This window comes from Cervus elaphus, chromosome 32 (assembly GCF_910594005.1).
Source record: "Cervus elaphus chromosome 32, mCerEla1.1, whole genome shotgun sequence".
Classification (NCBI taxonomy): Eukaryota; Metazoa; Chordata; class Mammalia; order Artiodactyla; family Cervidae; genus Cervus; species Cervus elaphus.
In genome coordinates this window covers 5366657-5391085 of record NC_057846.1, presented here as the reverse complement: position 1 = coordinate 5391085, position 24429 = coordinate 5366657, and positions in this window count along the sequence as shown.

Here is a 24429-nt window from a genome sequence, read left to right as displayed (position 1 = left end):
AAGACGAAAGGATGTCTGAATCCCCTGTGGAGACCACAGAGAAAGACCTAGTTCCCCACCTCATCGCGACCGGAGGCCTCACATCCTTTGAAAACTCCAGAGGTACGCGGAGATCAGTGCCTCCAAAGGAGACGATGCCTGACTCCTCTGAAACTTGATAGGAGTCCCAGGATTCCTGTGGCACGTGGAAAGGGACCCTTGGTCTCCCGCCTCAGCTGGAGAGGCCTACTAATTGCCCTGACAAGCCTCGACGAGAATCCCGAGTTTTCCCTCGCAACTAGGCAGGAGTCCTGACGTCGCTGAACAAACACGTGTGTGGAAGGGCCATCCCCGTCGTAACTCGAGAATATACCCCAGGTTCCCGCCGCAACTCGAGACAAACCATCAGACTTCCCCCTCGCCGCGAGATGAGCCCGATTCCCCTGCACTGCGTGCAGAGCAATTCCGTGTTGCACATCACACATGAAAGGAGCCTTGATTTCCTTGATGGCACTCCAGAGAAACCCCAAGAACACTGTTTCAAGGCTAGAGGGATCCTGAGGTCACTGTAGCAACACGAAAGAGCTCCGTGGACTAAGAATCAACTCGATATGAGAGGTTAGTCCCTGGCTTCGACTCCAGAGGAATACCACCTTACCAGAAGCACCTCATGAGGAGGCTTCTCTCAGCTCTAGCTATGTGAGAGGGACCCTGAGTTTGCGGCCTCAAGTGGAATGGACACTGCGATGCCCTGAGGCGAAATAAGGCCGGATATCCCTGCAGTGACTTGAATGCAGGCTCGTCTTGCATCTCCCAAGATGAAAGGATGTCTGAATCCCCTGTGGAGACCACAGAGAAAGACCTAGTTCCCCACCTCATCGCGACCGGAGGCCTCACATCCTTTGAAAACTCCAGAGGTACGCGGAGATCAGTGCCTCCAAAGGAGACGATGCCTGGCTCCTCGTGAAACTTGATAGGAGTCCCAGGATTCCTGTGGCACGTGGAAAGGGACACTTGGTCTCCCGCCTCAGCTGGAGAGGCGTCCCAAATGCACTGCCAAGCCTCGAGGAGAATCCCGAGTTGTCCCTCGCAACTAGGCAGGAGTCCTGACGTCGCTGAACAAACACGTGGGTGGAAGGGCCATCCCCGTTGTAACTCGAGAATATACCCCAGGTTCCCACTGCAACTCGAGAAAAACCATGAGACTTCCCCCTCGCCGTGAGATGAGGCCCGATTCCCCTGCACTGCGTGCAGACCAATTCCGTGTTGCACATCACACATGAAAGGAGCCTTGATTCCCTTGATGGCACTCCAGAGAAACCCCAAAAACACTGTTTCAAGGCTAGAGGGATCCTGAGGTCACTGTAGCAACACGAAAGAGCTCCGTGGACCAAGAATCAACTCGATATGAGAGGTTAGTCCCTGGCTTCGACTCCAGAGGAATACCACCTTACCACAAGCACCTCACGAGGAGGCTTCTCTCAGCTCTAGCTATGTGAGAGGGACAATGAGTTTGCGGCCTCAAGTGGAAAGGGCACCTCGATGCCCTGACTCAAAATAAGTCCGGATATCCCTGCAGTGACTTGAATGCAGGCTCGTCTTGCATCTCCCAAGACGAAAGGGTGTCTGAATCCCCTGTGGAGACAACAAAGAAAGACCTAGTTCCCCACCTCATCGCGACCGGAGGCCTCACATCCTTTGAAAACTCCAGAGGTAAGCGGAGATCAGTGCCTCCAAAGGAGACGATGCCTGACTCCTCGTGAAACTTGATAGGAGTCCCAGGATTCCTGTGGCACGTGAAAAGGGACCCTTGGTCTCCCGTCTCAGCTGGAGAGGCGTCCCAATTGCCCTGCCAAGCCTCGAGGAGAATCCCGAGTTGTCCCTCGCAACTAGGCAGGAGTCCTGACGTCGCTGAACAAACACGTGGGTGGAAGGGCCATGCCCGTGGTAACTCGAGAATATACCCCAGGTTCCTGCCGTAACTCGAGAAAAACCATGAGACTTCCCCCTCGCCGCGAGATGAGGCCCGATTCCCCTGCACTGCGTGCAGAGCAATTCCGTGTTGCACATCAAACATGAAAGGAGCCTTGATTCCCTTGATGGCACTCCAGAGAAACCCCAAGAACACTGTTTCAAGGCTAGAGGGATCCTGAGGTCACTGTAGCAACAAGAAAGAGCTTCGTGGACCAAAAATCAACTCGAGATAAGAGGTTAGTCCCTGGCTTCGACTCCAGAGGAATACCACCTTACCACAAGCACCTCAAGAGGAGGCTTCTCTCAGCTCTATGTATGTGAGAGGGACCCTGAGTTTGCGGCCACAAGTGGAATGGACACCGCGATGCCCTGACTCGAAATAAGGCTGGATATCCCTGCAGTGACTGGAATGCAGGCTCGTCTTGCATCTCCCAAGACGAAAGGATGGCTGAATCCCCTGTGGAGACCACAGAGAAAGACCTAGTTCCCCACCTCATCGCGACCGGAAGCCTCACATCCTTTTAAAACTCCAGAGGTATGCGTAATTCAGTGCCTCCAAAGGAAACGATGCCTGACTCCTCGTGAAACTTGATAGGAGTCCCAGGATTCCTGTGGCACGTGGAAAGGGACCCTTGGTCTCCCACCTCAGCTGGAGAGGCGTTCCAATTGCCCTTGCAAGCCTCGAGGAGAACCCCGAGATGTCCCTCACAACTAGGCAGGAGTCCTGACGTCGCTGAATAAACACGTGGGTGGAAGGGCCATCCCCGTCGTATCTCGAGAATATACCCCAGGTACTCGCCGCAACTCGAGAAAAACCATGAGACTTCCCACTCGCCGTGAGATGAGGCCTGATTCCCCAGCACTGCGTGCAGGGCAATTCCGTGTTGCACATCAAACATGAAAGGAGCCTTGATTTCCTTGATGGCACTCCAGAGAAACCCCAAGAACACTGTTTCAAGGCTAGAGGGATCCTGAGGTCACTGTAGCAACACGAAAGACCTCCGTGGACAACAAATCAACTCTAGATGAGAGGTTAGTCCCTGACTTCGACTCCAGAGGAATACCACCTTACCACAAGCACCTCAAGAAGAGGCTTCTCTCAGCTCTAGCTATGTGAGAGGGACCCTGAGTTTGCGGCCTCAAGTGGAATGGACACCGCGATGCCCTGACTGGAAATAACGCCGGATATCCCTGCAGTGACTTGAATGCAGGCTCGTCTTGCATCTCCGAAGACGAAAGGATGTCAGAATCCCCCGTGGAGACCACAGAGAAAGACCTAGTTCCCCACCTCATCGTGACCGGAGGCCTCACATCCTTTGAAAACTCCAGAGGGTCGCGGAGATCAGTGCCTCCAAAGGAGACGATGCCTGACTCCTCGTGAAACTTGATAGGAGTCCCAGGAATCCTGTGGCACGTGGAAAGGGACCCTTGGTCTCCCGCCTCAGCTGGAGAGGCGTTCCAATTGCCCTGCTAGACTCGAGGAGAATACCGAGTTGTCCGCCGCAATTAGGCAGGAGTCCTGACGTCGCTGAACAAACACGTGTGTGGAAGGGCCATCCCCGTCGTAACTGGAGAATATACCCCAGGTTCCCGCCGCAACTCGAGAAAAAACATGAGACTTCCGCCTCGCCGCGAGATGAGGCCCGATTCCCCTGCACTGCGAGCAGAGCAATGCCGTGTTGCACATCACACAGGAAAGGAGCCTTGATTTCCTTGATGACACTCCAGAGAAACCCCAAGAACACTGTTTCAAGGCTAGAGGGATCCTGAGGTCACTGTGGCAACACGAAAGAGCTCCGTGGACCACAAATCAACTCGAGATGAGAGGTTAGTCCCTGGATTCGACTCCAGAGGAATACCACCTTACCACAAGCACCTCAAGAGGAGGCTTCTCTCAGCTCTAGGTTTGTGAGAGGGACCCTGAGTTTGCGGCCTCAAGTGGAATGGACACCGCAATGCCCTGACTTGAAATAAGGCCGGATATGCCTGCAGTGACTTGAATGCAGGCTCGTCTTGCATCTCCCAAGACGAAAGGATGTCTGAATCCCCAGTGGAGACCACAGAGAAAGACCTAGTTCCCCATCTCATCGCGACCGGAGGCCTCACATCCTTTGAAAATTCCAGAGGGACGCGGAGATCAGTGCCTCCAAAGGAGACGATGCCTGACTCCTCGTGAAACTTGATAGAAGTCCCAGGGTTCCTGTGGCACGTAGAAAGGGACCCTTGGTCTCCCGCCTCAGCTGGAGAGGCGTCCCAATTGCCCTGCCAAGCCTCGACGAGTATCCCGAATTGTCTCTCGCAACTAGGCAGGAGTCCTGACGTCGCAGAACAAACACGTGTGTGGAAGGGCCATCCCCGTCGTAACTCGAGAATATACCCTAGGTTCCCGCCGCAACTCGAGAATATCCATAAGACTTCCCCCTCGCCACGAGATGAGGCCCGATTCCCCTGCACTGCGTGCAGAGCAATGCCGTGTTGCACATCACACAGGAAAGGAGCCTTGATTTCCTTGATGGCACTCCAGAGAAACCTCAAGAACACTGCTTCAAGGCTAGAGGGATCCTGAGGTCACTGTAGCAACATGAAAGATCTCCGTGGACCAAAAGTCAACTCAAGATGAGAGGTTAGTCCCTGGCTTCGACTCCAGAGGAATACCACCTTACCATAAGCACCTCAAGAGAAGGCTTCTCTCAGCTCTAAGTATGTGAGAGGGACCCTGAATTTGCGGCCTCAAGTGGAATGGACACCACGATGCCCTGACTCGAAATGAGGCCGGATATCCCTGCAGTGACTTGAATGCAGGCTCGTCTTGCATCTCCCAAGACGAAAGGATGTCTGAATCCCCTGTGGAGACCACAGAGAAAGACCTAGTTCCCCACCTCATCACGACCGGAGGCCTCACATCTTTGAAAACTCCAGAGGGACGCGGAGATCAGTGCCTATAAAGGAGACGATGCCTGACTCTTCGTGAAACTTGAAAGGAGTCCCTGGATTCCTGTGGCACGTGGAAAGGGACCCTTGGTCTCCCGCCTCTGCTGGAGAAGCGTCCCAATTGCCCTGCCAAGCCTCGAGGAGAATCCCGAGTTGTCCCTCGCAACTAGGCAGGAGTCCTGACGTCGCTGAACAAACACGTGTGTGGAAGGGCCATCCCCGTCGTAACTCGAGAATATACCCCAGGTTCCCGCCGCAGCTCGAGAAAAACCATGAGACTTCCCCCTCACCGCGAGATGAGGCCCGATTCCCCTGCACTGCGTGCAGAGCAATTCCGTGTTGCACATCACACATGAAAGGAGCCTTGATTTCCTTGATGGCACTCCAGAGAAACCCCAAGAACACTGTTTCAAGGCTAGAGGGATCCTGAGGTCACTGTAGCAACACGAAAGAGCTCCGTGGACCAAAAATCAACTCGAGATGAGAGGTTAGTCCCTGGCTTCGACTCCAGAGGAATACCACCTTACCACAAGCACCTCAAGAGGAGGCTTCTCTCAGCTCTAGGTATGTGAGAGGGACCCTGAGTTTGCGGCCTCAAGTGGAATGGACACCGCGATGCCCTGACTCGAAATGAGGCCGGATATCCCTGCAGTGACTTGAATGCAGGCTCGTCTTGCATCTCCTAAGATGAAAGGATGTCTGAATCCCCTGTGGAGACCACAGAGAAAGACCTCGGTCACCACCGCATCGTGACCGGAGGCCTCACATCCTTTGAAAATTCCAGAGGCACGCGGAGATCAGTGCCTTCAAAGGAGACGATGCCTGACTCCTCGTGAAACTTGATAGGAGTCCCAGGATTCCTGTGGCACGTGGAAAGGGACTCTTAGTCTCCCGCCTCAGCTGGAGAGGCGTCCCAATTGCCCTGCCAAGCCTCGAGGAGAATCCCGAGTTGTCCCTCGCAACTAGGCAGGAGTCCTGACGTCGCTGAACAAACACGTGTGTGGAAGGGCCATCCCCGTCGTAATTCGAGAATATACCCCAGGTTCCCGCCGCAACTCGAGAAAAACCATGAGACGTCCCCCTCGCCGCGAGATGAAGCCAGATTCCCCTGTAGTGCGTGCAGAGCAATTCCGTGTTGCACATCACACATGAAAGGAGCCTTGATTTCCTTGATGGCACTCCAGAGAAACCCCAAGAACACTGTTTCAAGGGTAGAGGGATCCTGAGGTCAGTGTAGCTACACGAAAGACCTCCGTGGACCAAAAATCAACTTGAGATGAGAGGTTAGTCCCTGGCTTCGACTCCAGAGGAAACCACCTTACCACAAGCACCTCAAGAGGAGGCTTCTCTCAGCTCTAGGTATGTGAGAGGGACCCTGAGTTTGCGGCCTCAAGTGGAATGGACACTGCGATGCCCTGACGCGAAATAAGGCCGGTTATCCCTGCAGTGACTTAAATGCAGGCTCGTCTTGCATCTCCCAAGATGAAAGGATGTCTGAAACCCCTGTGGAGACCACAGAGAAAGACCTAGTTCCCCACTTCATGGCGACCGGAGGCCTCACATCCTTTGAAAACTCCAGAGGTACGCGGAGATCAGTGCCTCCAAAGGAGACGATGCCTGACTCCTCGTGAAACTTGATAGGAGTCCCAGGATTCCTGTGGCACGTGGAAAGGGACCCTTGGTCTCCCGCCTCAGCTGGAGAGGCGTCCCAATTGCCCTGCCAAGCCTCGAGGAGAATCCCGAGTTGTCCCTCGCAACTAGGCAGGAGTCCTGACGTCGCTGAACAAACACGTGGGTGGAAGGGCCATCCCCGTCGTAACTCGAGAATATACCCCAGGTTCCCGCCGCAACTCGAAAAAAACCATGAGACTTCCCCCTCGCCGTGAGATGAGGCCCGATTCCCCTGCACTGCGTGCAGACCAATTCCGTGTTGCACATCACACATGAAAGGAGCCTTGATTTCCTTGATGGCACTCCAGAGAAACCCCAAGAACACTGTTTCAAGGCTAGAGGGATCCTGAGGTCACTGTAGCAACATGAAAGAGCTCCGTGGACCAAAAATCAACTCGAGATGAGAGGGTAGTCCCTGGCTTCGACTCCAGAGGAATACCACCTTACCACAAGCACCTCAAGAGGAGGCTTCTGTCAGCTCTAGCTATATGATAGGGACCCTGAGTTTGTGCCCTTAAGTGAAATGGACACCGCGACGCCCTGACTCGAAATAAGGCCGGATATCCCTGCAGTGACTTGAATGCAGGCTCGTCTTGCATCTCCCAAGACGAAAGGATGTCTGAATCCCATGTGGAGACCACAGAGAAAGACCTAGTTCCCCACCTCATCGCGACCGGACGCCTCACATCCTTTGAAAACACCAGAGGGACGCGGGGATCAGTGCCTCCAAAGGAGACGATGCCTGACTCCTCGTGAAACTTGATAGGAGTCCCAGGAATCCTGTGGCACGTGGAAAGGGACCCTTGGTCTCCCGCCTCAGCTGGAGAGGCGTTCCAATTGCCCTGCTAGACTCGAGGAGAATACCGAGTTGTCCGCCGCAATTAGGCAGGAGTCCTGACGTCGCTGCACAAACACGTGTGTGGAAGGGCCATCCCCGTCGTAACTGGAGAATATACCCCAGGTTCCCGCCGCAACTCGAGAAAAAACATGAGACTTCCGCCTCGCCGCGAGATGAGGCCCGATTCCCCTGCACTGCGTGCAGAGCAATGCCGTGTTGCACATCACACAGGAAAGGAGCCTTGATTTCCTTGATGACACTCCAGAGAAACCCCAAGAACACTGTTTCAAGGCTAGAGGGATCCTGAGGTCACTGTGGCAACACGAAAGAGCTCCGTGGACCACAAATCAACTCGAGATGAGAGGTTAGTCCCTGGATTCGACTCCAGAGGAATACCACCTTACCACAAGCACCTCAAGAGGAGGCTTCTCTCAGCTCTAGGTTTGTGAGAGGGACCCTGAGTTTGCGGCCTCAAGTGGAATGGACACCGCAATGCCCTGACTTGAAATAAGGCCGGATATGCCTGCAGTGACTTGAATGCAGGCTCGTCTTGCATCTCCCAAGACGAAAGGATGTCTGAATCCCCAGTGGAGACCACAGAGAAAGACCTAGTTCCCCATCTCATCGCGACCGGAGGCCTCACATCCTTTGAAAATTCCAGAGGGACGCGGAGATCAGTGCCTCCAAAGGAGACGATGCCTGACTCCTCGTGAAACTTGATAGAAGTCCCAGGGTTCCTGTGGCACGTAGAAAGGGACCCTTGGTCTCCCGCCTCAGCTGGAGAGGCGTCCCAATTGCCCTGCCAAGCCTCGACGAGTATCCCGAATTGTCTCTCGCAACTAGGCAGGAGTCCTGACGTCGCTGAAGAAACACGTGTGTGGAAGGGCCATCCCCGTCGTAACTCGAGAATATACCCTAGGTTCCCGCCGCAACTCGAGAATATCCATAAGACTTCCCCCTCGCCACGAGATGAGGCCCGATTCCCCTGCACTGCGTGCAGAGCAATGCCGTGTTGCACATCACACAGGAAAGGAGCCTTGATTTCCTTGATGGCACTCCAGAGAAACCTCAAGAACACTGCTTCAAGGCTAGAGGGATCCTGAGGTCACTGTAGCAACATGAAAGATCTCCGTGGACCAAAAGTCAACTCAAGATGAGAGGTTAGTCCCTGGCTTCGACTCCAGAGGAATACCACCTTACCATAAGCACCTCAAGAGAAGGCTTCTCTCAGCTCTAAGTATGTGAGAGGGACCCTGAGTTTGCGGCCTCAAGTGGAATGGACACCACGATGCCCTGACTCGAAATGAGGCTGGATATCCCTGCAGTGACTTGAATGCAGGCTCGTCTTGCATCTCCCAAGACGAAAGGATGTCTGAATCCCCTGTGGAGACCACAGAGAAAGACCTAGTTCCCCACCTCATCACGACCGGAGGCCTCACATCTTTGAAAACTCCAGAGGGACGCGGAGATCAGTGCCTATAAAGGAGACGATGCCTGACTCTTCGTGAAACTTGAAAGGAGTCCCTGGATTCCTGTGGCACGTGGAAAGGGACCCTTGGTCTCCCGCCTCTGCTGGAGAAGCGTCCCAATTGCCCTGCCAAGCCTCGAGGAGAATCCCGAGTTGTCCCTCGCAACTAGGCAGGAGTCCTGACGTCGCTGAACAAACACGTGTGTGGAAGGGCCATCCCCGTCGTAACTCGAGAATATACCCCAGGTTCCCGCCGCAGCTCGAGAAAAACCATGAGACTTCCCCCTCACCGCGAGATGAGGCCCGATTCCCCTGCACTGCGTGCAGAGCAATTCCGTGTTGCACATCACACATGAAAGGAGCCTTGATTTCCTTGATGGCACTCCAGAGAAACCCCAAGAACACTGTTTCAAGGCTAGAGGGATCCTGAGGTCACTGTAGCAACACGAAAGAGCTCCGTGGACCAAAAATCAACTCGAGATGAGAGGTTAGTCCCTGGCTTCGACTCCAGAGGAATACCACCTTACCACAAGCACCTCAAGAGGAGGCTTCTCTCAGCTCTAGGTATGTGAGAGGGACCCTGAGTTTGCGGCCTCAAGTGGAATGGACACCGCGATGCCCTGACTCGAAATGAGGCCGGATATCCCTGCAGTGACTTGAATGCAGGCTCGTCTTGCATCTCCTAAGATGAAAGGATGTCTGAATCCCCTGTGGAGACCACAGAGAAAGACCTCGGTCACCACCGCATCGTGACCGGAGGCCTCACATCCTTTGAAAATTCCAGAGGCACGCGGAGATCAGTGCCTTCAAAGGAGACGATGCCTGACTCCTCGTGAAACTTGATAGGAGTCCCAGGATTCCTGTGGCACGTGGAAAGGGACTCTTAGTCTCCCGCCTCAGCTGGAGAGGCGTCCCAATTGCCCTGCCAAGCCTCGAGGAGAATCCCGAGTTGTCCCTCGCAACTAGGCAGGAGTCCTGACGTCGCTGAACAAACACGTGTGTGGAAGGGCCATCCCCGTCGTAATTCGAGAATATACCCCAGGTTCCCGCCGCAACTCGAGAAAAACCATGAGACGTCCCCCTCGCCGCGAGATGAAGCCAGATTCCCCTGTAGTGCGTGCAGAGCAATTCCGTGTTGCACATCACACATGAAAGGAGCCTTGATTTCCTTGATGGCACTCCAGAGAAACCCCAAGAACACTGTTTCAAGGGTAGAGGGATCCTGAGGTCAGTGTAGCTACACGAAAGACCTCCGTGGACCAAAAATCAACTTGAGATGAGAGGTTAGTCCCTGGCTTCGACTCCAGAGGAAACCACCTTACCACAAGCACCTCAAGAGGAGGCTTCTCTCAGCTCTAGGTATGTGAGAGGGACCCTGAGTTTGCGGCCTCAAGTGGAATGGACACTGCGATGCCCTGACGCGAAATAAGGCCGGTTATCCCTGCAGTGACTTAAATGCAGGCTCGTCTTGCATCTCCCAAGATGAAAGGATGTCTGAAACCCCTGTGGAGACCACAGAGAAAGACCTAGTTCCCCACTTCATGGCGACCGGAGGCCTCACATCCTTTGAAAACTCCAGAGGTACGCGGAGATCAGTGCCTCCAAAGGAGACGATGCCTGACTCCTCGTGAAACTTGATAGGAGTCCCAGGATTCCTGTGGCACGTGGAAAGGGACCCTTGGTCTCCCGCCTCAGCTGGAGAGGCGTCCCAATTGCCCTGCCAAGCCTCGAGGAGAATCCCGAGTTGTCCCTCGCAACTAGGCAGGAGTCCTGACGTCGCTGAACAAACACGTGGGTGGAAGGGCCATCCCCGTCGTAACTCGAGAATATACCCCAGGTTCCCGCCGCAACTCGAAAAAAACCATGAGACTTCCCCCTCGCCGTGAGATGAGGCCCGATTCCCCTGCACTGCGTGCAGACCAATTCCGTGTTGCACATCACACATGAAAGGAGCCTTGATTTCCTTGATGGCACTCCAGAGAAACCCCAAGAACACTGTTTCAAGGCTAGAGGGATCCTGAGGTCACTGTAGCAACATGAAAGAGCTCCGTGGACCAAAAATCAACTCGAGATGAGAGGGTAGTCCCTGGCTTCGACTCCAGAGGAATACCACCTTACCACAAGCACCTCAAGAGGAGGCTTCTGTCAGCTCTAGCTATATGAGAGGGACCCTGAGTTTGTGCCCTTAAGTGAAATGGACACCGCGACGCCCTGACTCGAAATAAGGCCGGATATCCCTGCAGTGACTTGAATGCAGGCTCGTCTTGCATCTCCCAAGACGAAAGGATGTCTGAATCCCATGTGGAGACCACAGAGAAAGACCTAGTTCCCCACCTCATCGCGACCGGACGCCTCACATCCTTTGAAAACACCAGAGGGACGCGGGGATCAGTGCCTCCAAAGGAGACGATGCCTGACTCCTCGTGAAACTTGATAGGAGTCCCAGGATTCCTGTGGCACGTGGAAAGGGACCCTTGGTCTCCCGCCGCATCTGGAGAGGCGTCCCAATTGCCCTGCCAAGCCTCGAGGAGAATCCCAAGTTGTCCCTCGCAACTAGGCAGGAGTCCTGACGTCGCTGAACAAACACGTGTGTGGAAGGGCCATCCCCGTCGTAACTGGAGAATATACCCCAGGTTCCAGCCGCAACTCGAGAAAAATCATGAGACTTCCCCCTCGCCGCGAGATGAGGCCCGATTCCCCTGCACTGTGTGCAGAGCAATTCCGTGTTGCACATCACACATGAAAGGAGCCTTGATTTCCTTGATGGCACTCCAGAGAAACCCAAAGAACACTGTTTCAAGGATAGAGGGATCCTGAGGTCACTGAAGCAACACGAAAGAGCTCCGTGGACCAAAAATCAACTCGAGATAAGAGGGTAGTCCCTGGTTTTGACTCCAGAGGAATACCACCTTACCACAAGCACCTCAAGAGGAGGCTTCTCTCAGCTCTAGCTATCTGAGAGGGATCCTGAGTTTGCGGCCTCAAGTGGAATGGACACCACGATGCCCTGACTCGAAATAAGGCCCGATATCCCTGCAGTGACTTGAATGCAGGCTCGTCTTGCATCTCCGAAGACGTAAGGTTGTCTGAATCCCCTGTGGAGACCACAGAGAAAGACCTAGTTCCCCACCTCATCGCGAAAGGAGGCCTCACATCCTTTGAAAACTCCAGAGGTACGCGGAGATTACTGCCTCCAAAGGAGACGATGCCTGACTCCTCGTGAAACTTGATAGGAGTCCCAGGATTCCTGTGGCACGTGGAAAGGGACCCTTGGTCTCCCGCCTCAGCTGGAGAGGTGTCCCAATTGCCCTGCCAAGCCTCGAGGAGAATCCCGAGTTGTCCCTCGCAACTAGGCAGGAGTCCTGACGTCTCTGAACAAACACGTGGGTGGAAGGGCCATCCCCGTCGTAACTCGAGAATATACCCCAGGTTCCCGCCGCAACTCGAGAAAAACCATGAGACTTCCCCCTCGCCGTGAGATGAGGCCCGATTCCCCTACACTGTGTGCAGAGCAATTCCGTGTTGCACATCACACATGAAAGGAGCCTTGATTTCCTTGATGGCACTCCAGAGAAACCCCAAGAACACTGTTTCAAGGCTAGAGGGATCCTGAGGTCACTGTAGCAACACAAAAGAGCTCCGTGGACCAAAAATCAACTCGAGATGAGAGGTTAGTCCCTGGCTTCGACTCCAGAGGAATACCACCTTACCACGAGCACCTCAAGAGGAGGCTTCTCTCAGCTCTAGGTATGTGAGAGGGACCCTGAGTTTGCAGCCACAAGTGGAATGGACACCGCGATGCCCTGACTGGAAATAATGCCGGATATCCATGCAGTGACTTGAATGCAGGCTCGACTTGCATCTCCCAAGACGAAAGGATGTCTGAATCCCCTGTGGAGACCACAGAGAAAGACCTAGTTCCCCACCTCATCGCGACCGGAGGCCTCACATCCTTTGAAAACTCCAGAGGTACGCGGAGATCAGTGCCTCCAAAGGAGACGATGCCTGACTCCTCGTGAAACTTGATAGGAGTCCCAGGATTCCTGTGGCACGTGGAAAGGGACCCTTGGTCTCCCGCCTCAGCTGGAGAAGCGTCCCAATTGCCCTGCCAAGCCTTGAGGAGAATCCCGAGTTGTCCCTCGCAACTAGGCAGGAGTCCTGCCGTCGCTGAAGAAACACGTGTGTGGAAGGGACATCCCCGTCGTAACTCGAGAATATACCCCAGGTTCCCGCCGGAAATCGAGAAAAACCATGAGACCTCCCCCTCGCCGCGAGATGAGGCCCGATTCCCCTGCACTGCATGCAGAGCAATTACGTGTTGCACATCACACATGAAAGGAGCCTTGATTTCCTTGATGGCACTCCAGAGAAACCCCAAGAACACTGTTTCAAGGCTAGAGTGATCCTGAGATCACTGTATCAACAGGAAAGAGCTCCGTCGGCCAAAAGTCAACTCGAGATGAGAGGTTAGTCCCTGGCTTCGACTTCAGAGGAATACCACCTTACCACAAGCACCTCAAGAGGAGGCTTCTCTCAGCTCTAGCTATGTGAGAGGGACCCTGAGATTGCGGCCTCATGTGGAATGGACACCACGATGCCCTGACTCGAAATAAGGCCGGATATCCCTGCAGTGACTTGAATGCAGGCTCGTCTTGCATCTCCGAAGACGTAAGGTTGCCTGAATCCCCTGTGGAGACGACAGAGAAAGACCTAGTTCCCCACCTCATCGCGACCGGAGGCCTCACATCCTTTGAAAACTCCAGAGGTACGCGGAGATCAGTGCCTCCAAAGGAGACGATGCCTGACTCCTCGTGAAACTTGATAGGAGTCCCAGGATTCCTGTGGCACGTGGAAAGGGACCGTTGGTCTCCCGCCTCAGCTGGAGAGGCGTCCCAATTGCCCTGCCAAGCCTCGAGGAGAATCCCGAGTTGTCTGTCGCAACTAGGCAGGAGTCCTGACGTCACTGAACAAACACGTGGGTGGAAGGGCCATCCCCCTCGGAACTCGAGAATATACCCCAGGTTCCCGCCGCAACTTGAGAAAAACCATGAGACTTCCCCCTCGCCGCGAGATGAGGCCCGAATCCCCAGCACTGCGTGCAGAGCAATTCCGTGTTGCACATCACACATGAAAGGAGCCTTGATTTCCTTGATGGCACTCCAGAGAAACCCCAAGAACACTGTTTCAAAGCTAGAGGGATCCTGAGGTCACTGTAGCCACATGAAAGAGCTCCATGGACCAAAAATCAACTCGATATGAGAGGTTAGTCCCTGGCTTCGACTCCAGAGGAATACCACCTTACCACAAGCACCTCAAGAGGAGGCTTCTCTCAGCTCTAGCTATGTGAGAGGGACAATGAGTTTGCGGCCTCAAGTGGAAAGGGCACCTCGATGCCCTGACTCAAAATAAGGCCGGATATCCCTGCAGTGACTTGAATGCAGGCTCGTCTTGCATCTCCCAAGACGAAAGGGTGTCTGAATCCCCTGTGGAGACAACAAAGAAAGACCTAGTTCCCCACCTCATCGCGACCGGAGGCCTCACATCCTTTGAAAACTCCAGAGGTAAGCGGAGATCACTGCCTCCAAAGGAGACGATGCCTGACTCCTCGTGAAACTTGATAGGAGTCCCAGGATTCCTGTGGCACGTGAAAAGGGACCCTTGGTCTCCCGTCTCAGCTGGAGAGGCGTCCCAATTGCCCTGCCAAGCCTCGAGGAGAATCCCGAGTTGTCCCTCGCAACTAGGCAGGAGTCCTGACGTCGCTGAACAAACACGTGGGTGGAAGGGCCATCCCCGTCGTAACTCGAGAATATACCCTAGGTTCCCGCCGCAACTCTAGAAAAACCATGAGACTTCCCCCTCGCCAGGAGATGAGGCCCGATTCCCCTGCACTGCGTGCAGAGCAATTCCGTGTTGCACATCAAACATGAAAGGAGCCTTGATTCCCTTGATGGCACTCCAGAGAAACCCCAAGAACACTGTTTCAAGGCTAGAGGGATCGTGAGGTCACTGTAGCAACACGAAAGAGATCTATGGACAAAGAATCAACTCGATATGAGAGGTTAGTCCCTGGCTTCGACTCCAGAGGAATACCACCTTACCACAAGCACCACAAGAGGAGGCTTCTTTCAGCTCAGCTATGTGAGAGGGACAATGAGTTTGCGGCCTCATGTGGAAAGGGCACCTCGATGCCCTGACTCGAAATAAGGCCGGATATCCCTGCAGTGACTTGAATGCAGGCTCGTCTTGCATCTCCCAAGATGAAAGGGTGTCTGAATCCCCTGTGGAGACAACAAAGAAAGACCTAGTTCCCCACCTCATCGCGACCGGAGGCCTCACATCCTTTGAAAACTCCAGAGGTACGCGGAGATCACTGCCTCCAAAGGAGAAGATGCCTGACTCCTCTTGAAACTTGATAGGAGCCCCAGGATTCCTGTGGCACGTGGAAAGGGACCCTTGGTCTCCCGCCTCAGCTGGAGAGGCGTCCCAATTGCCCTGCCAAGCCTCGAGGAGAATACCGAGTTGTTCCTTGCAACTAGGCAGGAGTCCTGACGACGCTGAAGAAACACGTGAGAGGAAGGGCCATCCCCGTCATAACTCGAGAATATACCCCAGGTTCCCGCCGCAACTCGAGAAATACCATGAGACTTCCCCCTCGCCGTGAGATGAGGTCCGATTCCCCTGCACTGCGTGCAGAGCAATACCGTGTTGCACATCAAACATGAAAGGAGCCTTGATTTCCTTGATGGCACTCCAGAGAAACCCCAAGAACACTGTTTCAAGGCTAGAGGGATCCTGAGGTCACTGTAGCAACAAGAAAGAGCTTCGTGGACCAAAAATCAACTCGAGATGAGAGGTTAGTCCCTGGCTTCGACTCCAGAGGAATACCACCTTACCAAAAGCACCTCAAGAGGAGGCTTCTCTCAGCTCTAGGTATGTGAGAGGGACCCTGAGTTTGCGGCCACAAGTGGAACGGACACCGCGATGCCCTGACTCGAAATAAGGCTGGATATCCCTGCAGTGACTGGAATGCAGGCTCGTCTTGCATCTCCCAAGACGAAAGGATGTCTGAATCCCCTGTGGAGACCACAGAGAAAGACCTAGTTCCCCACCTCATCGCGACCGGAGGCCTCACATCCTTTGAAAACTCCAGAGGGACGCGGAGATCAGTGCCTCCAAAGGAGACGATGCCTGACTCCTCTGAAACTTGATAGGAGTCCCAGGATTCCTGTGGCACGTGGAAAGGGACCCTTGGTCTCCCGCCTCAGCTGGAGAGGCCTACTAATTGCCCTGACAAGCCTCGACGAGAATCCCGAGTTGTCCCTCGCAACTAGGCAGGAGCTCCTGACGACGCTGAAGAAACACGTGAGTGGAAGGGCCATCCCCGTCATAACTCGAGAATATACCCCAGGTTCCCGCCGCAACTCGAGAAATACCATGAGACTTCCCCCTCGCCGCGAGATGAGGTCCGATTCCCCTGCACTGCATGCAGAGCAATACCGTGTTGCACATCACACATGAAAGGAGCCTTGATTTCCTTGATGGCACTCCAGAGAAACCCCAAGAACACTGTTTCAAGGCTAGAGGGATCCTGAGGTCACTGTAGCAACACGAAAGAGCTCCGTGGACCAAGAATCAACTCGATATGAGAGGTTAGTCCCTGGCTTCGACTCCAGAGGAATACCACCTTACCACAAGCACCACAAGAGGAGGCTTCTCTCAGCTCAGCTATGTGAGAGGGACAATGAGTTTGCGGCCTCATGTGGAAAGGGCACCTCGATGCCCTGAGGCGAAATAAGGCCGGATATCCCTGCAGTGACTTGAATGCAGGCTCGTCTTGCATCTCCCAAGACGAAAGGGTGTCTGAATCCCCTGTGGAGACAACAAAGAAAGACCTAGTTCCCCACCTCATCGCGACCGGAGGCCTCACATCCTTTGAAAACTCCAGAGGTACGCGGAGATCACTGCCTCCAAAGGAGAAGATGCCTGACTCCTCGTGAAACTTGATAGGAGCCCCAGGATTCCTGTGGCACGTGGAAAGGGACCCTTGGTCTCCCGCCTCAGCTGGAGAGGCGTCCCAATTGCCCTTCCAAGCCTCGAGGAGAATACCGAGTTGTCCCTCGCAACTAGGCAGGAGTCCTGACGTCGCTGAACAAACACGTGGGTGGAAGGGCCATCCCCGTCGTAACTCGAGAATATACCCCAGGTTCCCGCCGCAACTCGAGACAAACCATGAGACTTCCCCCTCGCCGCGAGATGAGCCCGATTCCCCTGCACTGCGTGCAGAGCAATTCCGTGTTGCACATCACACATGAAAGGAGCCTTGATTTCCTTGATGGCACTCCAGAGAAACCCCAAGAACACTGTTTCAAGGCTAGAGGGATCCTGAGGTCACTGTAGCAACACGAAAGAGCTCCGTGGACCAAGAATCAACTCGATATGAGAGGTTAGTCCCTGGCTTCGACTCCAGAGGAATACCACCTTACCACAAGCACCTCACGAGGAGGCTTCTCTCAGCTCCAGCTATGTGAGAGGGACCCTGAGTTTGCGGCCTCAAGTGGAATGGACACTGTGATGCCCTGACTCGAAATAAGGCTGGATATCCCTGCAGTGACTGGAATGCAGGCTCGTCTTGCATCTCCCAAGACGAAAGGATGGCTGAATCCCCTGTGGAGACCACAGAGAAAGACCTAGTTCCCCACCTCATCGCGACCGGAAGCCTCACATCCTTTTAAAACTCCAGAGGTATGCGTAATTCAGTGCCTCCAAAGGAAACGATGCCTGACTCCTCGTGAAACTTGATAGGAGTCCCAGGATTCCTGTGGCACGTGGAAAGGGACCCTTGGTCTCCCACCTCAGCTGGAGAGGCGTTCCAATTGCCCTTGCAAGCCTCGAGGAGAACCCCGAGATGTCCCTCACAACTAGGCAGGAGTCCTGACGTCGCTGAATAAACACGTGGGTGGAAGGGCCATCCCCGTCGTATCTCGAGAATATACCCCAGGTACTCGCCGCAACTCGAGAAAAACCATGAGACTTCCCACTCGCCGTGAGATGAGGCCTGATTCCCCAGCACTGCGTGCAGGGCAATTCCGTGTTGCACATCAAACATGAAAGGAGCCTTGATTTCCTTGATGGCACTCCAGAGAAACCCCAAGAACACTGTTTCAAGGCTAGAGGGATCCTGAGGTCACTGTAGCAACACGAAAGACCTCCGTGGACAACAAATCAACTCTAGATGAGAGGTTAGTCCCTGACTTCGACTCCAGAGGAATACCACCTTACCACAAGCACCTCAAGAAGAGGCTTCTCTCAGCTCTAGCTATGTGAGAGGGACCCTGAGTTTGCGGCCTCAAGTGGAATGGACACCGCGATGCCCTGACTGGAAATAACGCCGGATATCCCTGCAGTGACTTGAATGCAGGCTCGTCTTGCATCTCCGAAGACGAAAGGATGTCAGAATCCCCCGTGGAGACCACAGAGAAAGACCTAGTTCCCCACCTCATCGTGACCGGAGGCCTCACATCCTTTGAAAACTCCAGAGGGTCGCGGAGATCAGTGCCTCCAAAGGAGACGATGCCTGACTCCTCGTGAAACTTGATAGGAGTCCCAGGAATCCTGTGGCACGTGGAAAGGGACCCTTGGTCTCCCGCCTCAGCTGGAGAGGCGTTCCAATTGCCCTGCTAGACTCGAGGAGAATACCGAGTTGTCCGCCGCAATTAGGCAGGAGTCCTGACGTCGCTGAACAAACACGTGTGTGGAAGGGCCATCCCCGTCGTAACTGGAGAATATACCCCAGGTTCCCGCCGCAACTCGAGAAAAAACATGAGACTTCCGCCTCGCCGCGAGATGAGGCCCGATTCCCCTGCACTGCGTGCAGAGCAATGCCGTGTTGCACATCACACCGGAAAGGAGCCTTGATTTCCTTGATGACACTCCAGAGAAACCCCAAGAACACTGTTTCAAGGCTAGAGGGATCCTGAGGTCACTGTGGCAACACGAAAGAGCTCCGTGGACCACAAATCAACTCGAGATGAGAGGTTAGTCCCTGGATTCGACTCCAGAGGAATACCACCTTACCACAAGCACCTCAAGAGGAGGCTTCTCTCAGCTCTAGGTTTGTGAGAGGGACCCTGAGTTTGCGGCCTCAAGTGGAATGGACACCGCAATGCCCTGACTTGAAATAAGGCCGGATATGCCTGCAGTGACTTGAATGCAGGCTCGTCTTGCATCTCCCAAGACGAAAGGATGTCTGAATCCCCAGTGGAGACCACAGAGAAAGACCTAGTTCCCCATCTCATCGCGACCGGAGGCCTCACATCCTTTGAAAATTCCAGAGGGACACGGAGATCAGTGCCTCCAAAGGAGACGATGCCTGACTCCTCGTGAAACTTGATAGAAGTCCCAGGGTTCCTGTGGCACGTAGAAAGGGACCCATGGTCTCCCGCCTCAGCTGGAGAGGCGTCCCAATTGCCCTGCCAAGCCTCGACGAGTATCCCGAATTGTCTCTCGCAACTAGGCAGGAGTCCTGACGTCGCAGAACAAACACGTGTGTGGAAGGGCCATCCCCGTCGTAACTCGAGAATATACCCTAGGTTCCCGCCGCAACTCGAGAATATCCATAAGACTTCCCCCTCGCCACGAGATGAGGCCCGATTCCCCTGCACTGCGTGCAGAGCAATGCCGTGTTGCACATCACACAGGAAAGGAGCCTTGATTTCCTTGATGGCACTCCAGAGAAACCTCAAGAACACTGCTTCAAGGCTAGAGGGATCCTGAGGTCACTGTAGCAACATGAAAGATCTCCGTGGACCAAAAGTCAACTCAAGATGAGAGGTTAGTCCCTGGCTTCGACTCCAGAGGAATACCACCTTACCATAAGCACCTCAAGAGAAGGCTTCTCTCAGCTCTAAGTATGTGAGAGGGACCCTGAGTTTGCGGCCTCAAGTGGAATGGACACCACGATGCCCTGACTCGAAATGAGGCCGGATATCCCTGCAGTGACTTGAATGCAGGCTCGTCTTGCATCTCCCAAGACGAAAGGATGTCTGAATCCCCTGTGGAGACCACAGAGAAAGACCTAGTTCCCCACCTCATCACGACCGGAGGCCTCACATCTTTGAAAACTCCAGAGGGACGCGGAGATCAGTGCCTATAAAGGAGACGATGCCTGACTCTTCGTGAAACTTGAAAGGAGTCCCTGGATTCCTGTGGCACGTGGAAAGGGACCCTTGGTCTCCCGCCTCTGCTGGAGAAGCGTCCCAATTGCCCTGCCAAGCCTCGAGGAGAATCCCGAGTTGTCCCTCGCAACTAGGCAGGAGTCCTGACGTCGCTGAACAAACACTTGTGTGGAAGGGCCATCCCCGTCGTAACTCGAGAATATACCCCAGGTTCCCGCCGCAGCTCGAGAAAAACCATGAGACTTCCCCCTCACCGCGAGATGAGGCCCGATTCCCCTGCACTGCGTGCAGAGCAATTCCGTGTTGCACATCACACATGAAAGGAGCCTTGATTTCCTTGATGGCACTCCAGAGAAACCCCAAGAACACTGTTTCAAGGCTAGAGGGATCCTGAGGTCACTGTAGCAACACGAAAGAGCTCCGTGGACCAAAAATCAACTCGAGATGAGAGGTTAGTCCCTGGCTTCGACTCCAGAGGAATACCACCTTACCACAAGCACCTCAAGAGGAGGCTTCTCTCAGCTCTAGGTATGTGAGAGGGACCCTGAGTTTGCGGCCTCAAGTGGAATGGACACCGCGATGCCCTGACTCGAAATGAGGCCGGATATCCCTGCAGTGACTTGAATGCAGGCTCGTCTTGCATCTCCTAAGATGAAAGGATGTCTGAATCCCCTGTGGAGACCACAGAGAAAGACCTCGGTCACCACCGCATCGTGACCGGAGGCCTCACATCCTTTGAAAATTCCAGAGGCACGCGGAGATCAGTGCCTTCAAAGGAGACGATGCCTGACTCCTCGTGAAACTTGATAGGAGTCCCAGGATTCCTGTGGCACGTGGAAAGGGACTCTTAGTCTCCCGCCTCAGCTGGAGAGGCGTCCCAATTGCCCTGCCAAGCCTCGAGGAGAATCCCGAGTTGTCCCTCGCAACTAGGCAGGAGTCCTGACGTCGCTGAACAAACACGTGTGTGGAAGGGCCATCCCCGTCGTAATTCGAGAATATACCCCAGGTTCCCGCCGCAACTCGAGAAAAACCATGAGACGTCCCCCTCGCCGCGAGATGAAGCCAGATTCCCCTGTAGTGCGTGCAGAGCAATTCCGTGTTGCACATCACACATGAAAGGAGCCTTGATTTCCTTGATGGCACTCCAGAGAAACCCCAAGAACACTGTTTCAAGGGTAGAGGGATCCTGAGGTCAGTGTAGCTACACGAAAGACCTCCGTGGACCAAAAATCAACTTGAGATGAGAGGTTAGTCCCTGGCTTCGACTCCAGAGGAAACCACCTTACCACAAGCACCTCAAGAGGAGGCTTCTCTCAGCTCTAGGTATGTGAGAGGGACCCTGAGTTTGCGGCCTCAAGTGGAATGGACACTGCGATGCCCTGACGCGAAATAAGGCCGGTTATCCCTGCAGTGACTTAAATGCAGGCTCGTCTTGCATCTCCCAAGATGAAAGGATGTCTGAAACCCCTGTGGAGACCACAGAGAAAGACCTAGTTCCCCACTTCATGGCGACCGGAGGCCTCACATCCTTTGAAAACTCCAGAGGTACGCGGAGATCAGTGCCTCCAAAGGAGACGATGCCTGACTCCTCGTGAAACTTGATAGGAGTCCCAGGATTCCTGTGGCACGTGGAAAGGGACCCTTGGTCTCCCGCCTCAGCTGGAGAGGCGTCCCAATTGCCCTGCCAAGCCTCGAGGAGAATCCCGAGTTGTCCCTCGCAACTAGGCAGGAGTCCTGACGTCGCTGAACAAACACGTGGGTGGAAGGGCCATCCCCGTCGTAACTCGAGAATATACCCCAGGTTCCCGCCGCAACTCGAAAAAAACCATGAGACTTCCCCCTCGCCGTGAGATGAGGCCCGATTCCCCTGCACTGCGTGCAGACCAATTCCGTGTTGCACATCACACATGAAAGGAGCCTTGATTTCCTTGATGGCACTCCAGAGAAACCCCAAGAACACTGTTTCAAGGCTAGAGGGATCCTGAGGTCACTGTAGCAACATGAAAGAGCTCCGTGGACCAAAAATCAACTCGAGATGAGAGGGTAGTCCCTGGCTTCGACTCCAGAGGAATACCACCTTACCACAAGCACCTCAAGAGGAGGCTTCTGTCAGCTCTAGCTATATGAGAGGGACCCTGAGTTTGTGCCCTTAAGTGAAATGGACACCGCGACGCCCTGACTCGAAATAAGGCCGGATATCCCTGCAGTGACTTGAATGCAGGCTCGTCTTGCATCTCCCAAGACGAAAGGATGTCTGAATCCCATGTGGAGACCACAGAGAAAGACCTAGTTCCCCACCTCATCGCGACCGGACGCCTCACATCCTTTGAAAACACCAGAGGGACGCGGGGATCAGTGCCTCCAAAGGAGACGATGCCTGACTCCTCGTGAAACTTGATAGGAGTCCCAGGATTCCTGTGGCACGTGGAAAGGGACCCTTGGTCTCCCGCCGCATCTGGAGAGGCGTCCCAATTGCCCTGCCAAGCCTCGAGGAGAATCCCAAGTTGTCCCTCGCAACTAGGCAGGAGTCCTGACGTCGCTGAACAAACACGTGTGTGGAAGGGCCATCCCCGTCGTAACTGGAGAATATACCCCAGGTTCCAGCCGCAACTCGAGAAAAATCATGAGACTTCCCCCTCGCCGCGAGATGAGGCACGATTCCCCTGCACTGTGTGCAGAGCAATTCCGTGTTGCACATCACACATGAAAGGAGCCTTGATTTCCTTGATGGCACTCCAGAGAAACCCAAAGAACACTGTTTCAAGGATAGAGGGATCCTGAGGTCACTGAAGCAACACGAAAGAGCTCCGTGGACCAAAAATCAACTCGAGATAAGAGGGTAGTCCCTGGTTTTGACTCCAGAGGAATACCACCTTACCACAAGCACCTCAAGAGGAGGCTTCTCTCAGCTCTAGCTATCTGAGAGGGATCCTGAGTTTGCGGCCTCAAGTGGAATGGACACCACGATGCCCTGACTCGAAATAAGGCCCGATATCCCTGCAGTGACTTGAATGCAGGCTCGTCTTGCATCTCCGAAGACGTAAGGTTGTCTGAATCCCCTGTGGAGACCACAGAGAAAGACCTAGTTCCCCACCTCATCGCGAAAGGAGGCCTCACATCCTTTGAAAACTCCAGAGGTACGCGGAGATTACTGCCTCCAAAGGAGACGATGCCTGACTCCTCGTGAAACTTGATAGGAGTCCCAGGATTCCTGTGGCACGTGGAAAGGGACCCTTGGTCTCCCGCCTCAGCTGGAGAGGTGTCCCAATTGCCCTGCCAAGCCTCGAGGAGAATCCCGAGTTGTCCCTCGCAACTAGGCAGGAGTCCTGACGTCTCTGAACAAACACGTGGGTGGAAGGGCCATCCCCGTCGTAACTCGAGAATATACCCCAGGTTCCCGCCGCAACTCGAGAAAAACCATGAGACTTCCCCCTCGCCGTGAGATGAGGCCCGATTCCCCTACACTGTGTGCAGAGCAATTCCGTGTTGCACATCACACATGAAAGGAGCCTTGATTTCCTTGATGGCACTCCAAAGAAACCCCAAGAACACTGTTTCAAGGCTAGAGGGATCCTGAGGTCACTGTAGCAACACAAAAGAGCTCCGTGGACCAAAAATCAACTCGAGATGAGAGGTTAGTCCCTGGCTTCGACTCCAGAGGAATACCACCTTACCACGAGCACCTCAAGAGGAGGCTTCTCTCAGCTCTAGGTATGTGAGAGGGACCCTGAGTTTGCAGCCACAAGTGGAATGGACACCGCGATGCCCTGACTGGAAATAATGCCGGATATCCATGCAGTGACTTGAATGCAGGCTCGACTTGCATCTCCCAAGACGAAAGGATGTCTGAATCCCCTGTGGAGACCACAGAGAAAGACCTAGTTCCCCACCTCATCGCGACCGGAGGCCTCACATCCTTTGAAAACTCCAGAGGTACGCGGAGATCAGTGCCTCCAAAGGAGACGATGCCTGACTCCTCGTGAAACTTGATAGGAGTCCCAGGATTCCTGTGGCACGTGGAAAGGGACACTTGGTCTCCCGCCTCAGCTGGAGAAGCGTCCCAATTGCCCTGCCAAGCCTTGAGGAGAATCCCGAGTTGTCCCTCGCAACTAGGCAGGAGTCCTGCCGTCGCTGAAGAAACACGTGTGTGGAAGGGACATCCCCGTCGTAACTCGAGAATATACCCCAGGTTCCCGCCGGAAATCGAGAAAAACCATGAGACCTCCCCCTCGCCGCGAGATGAGGCCCGATTCCCCTGCACTGCATGCAGAGCAATTCCGTGTTGCACATCACACATGAAAGGAGCCTTGATTTCCTTGATGGCACTCCAGAGAAACCCCAAGAACACTGTTTCAAGGCTAGAGTGATCCTGAGATCACTGTATCAACAGGAAA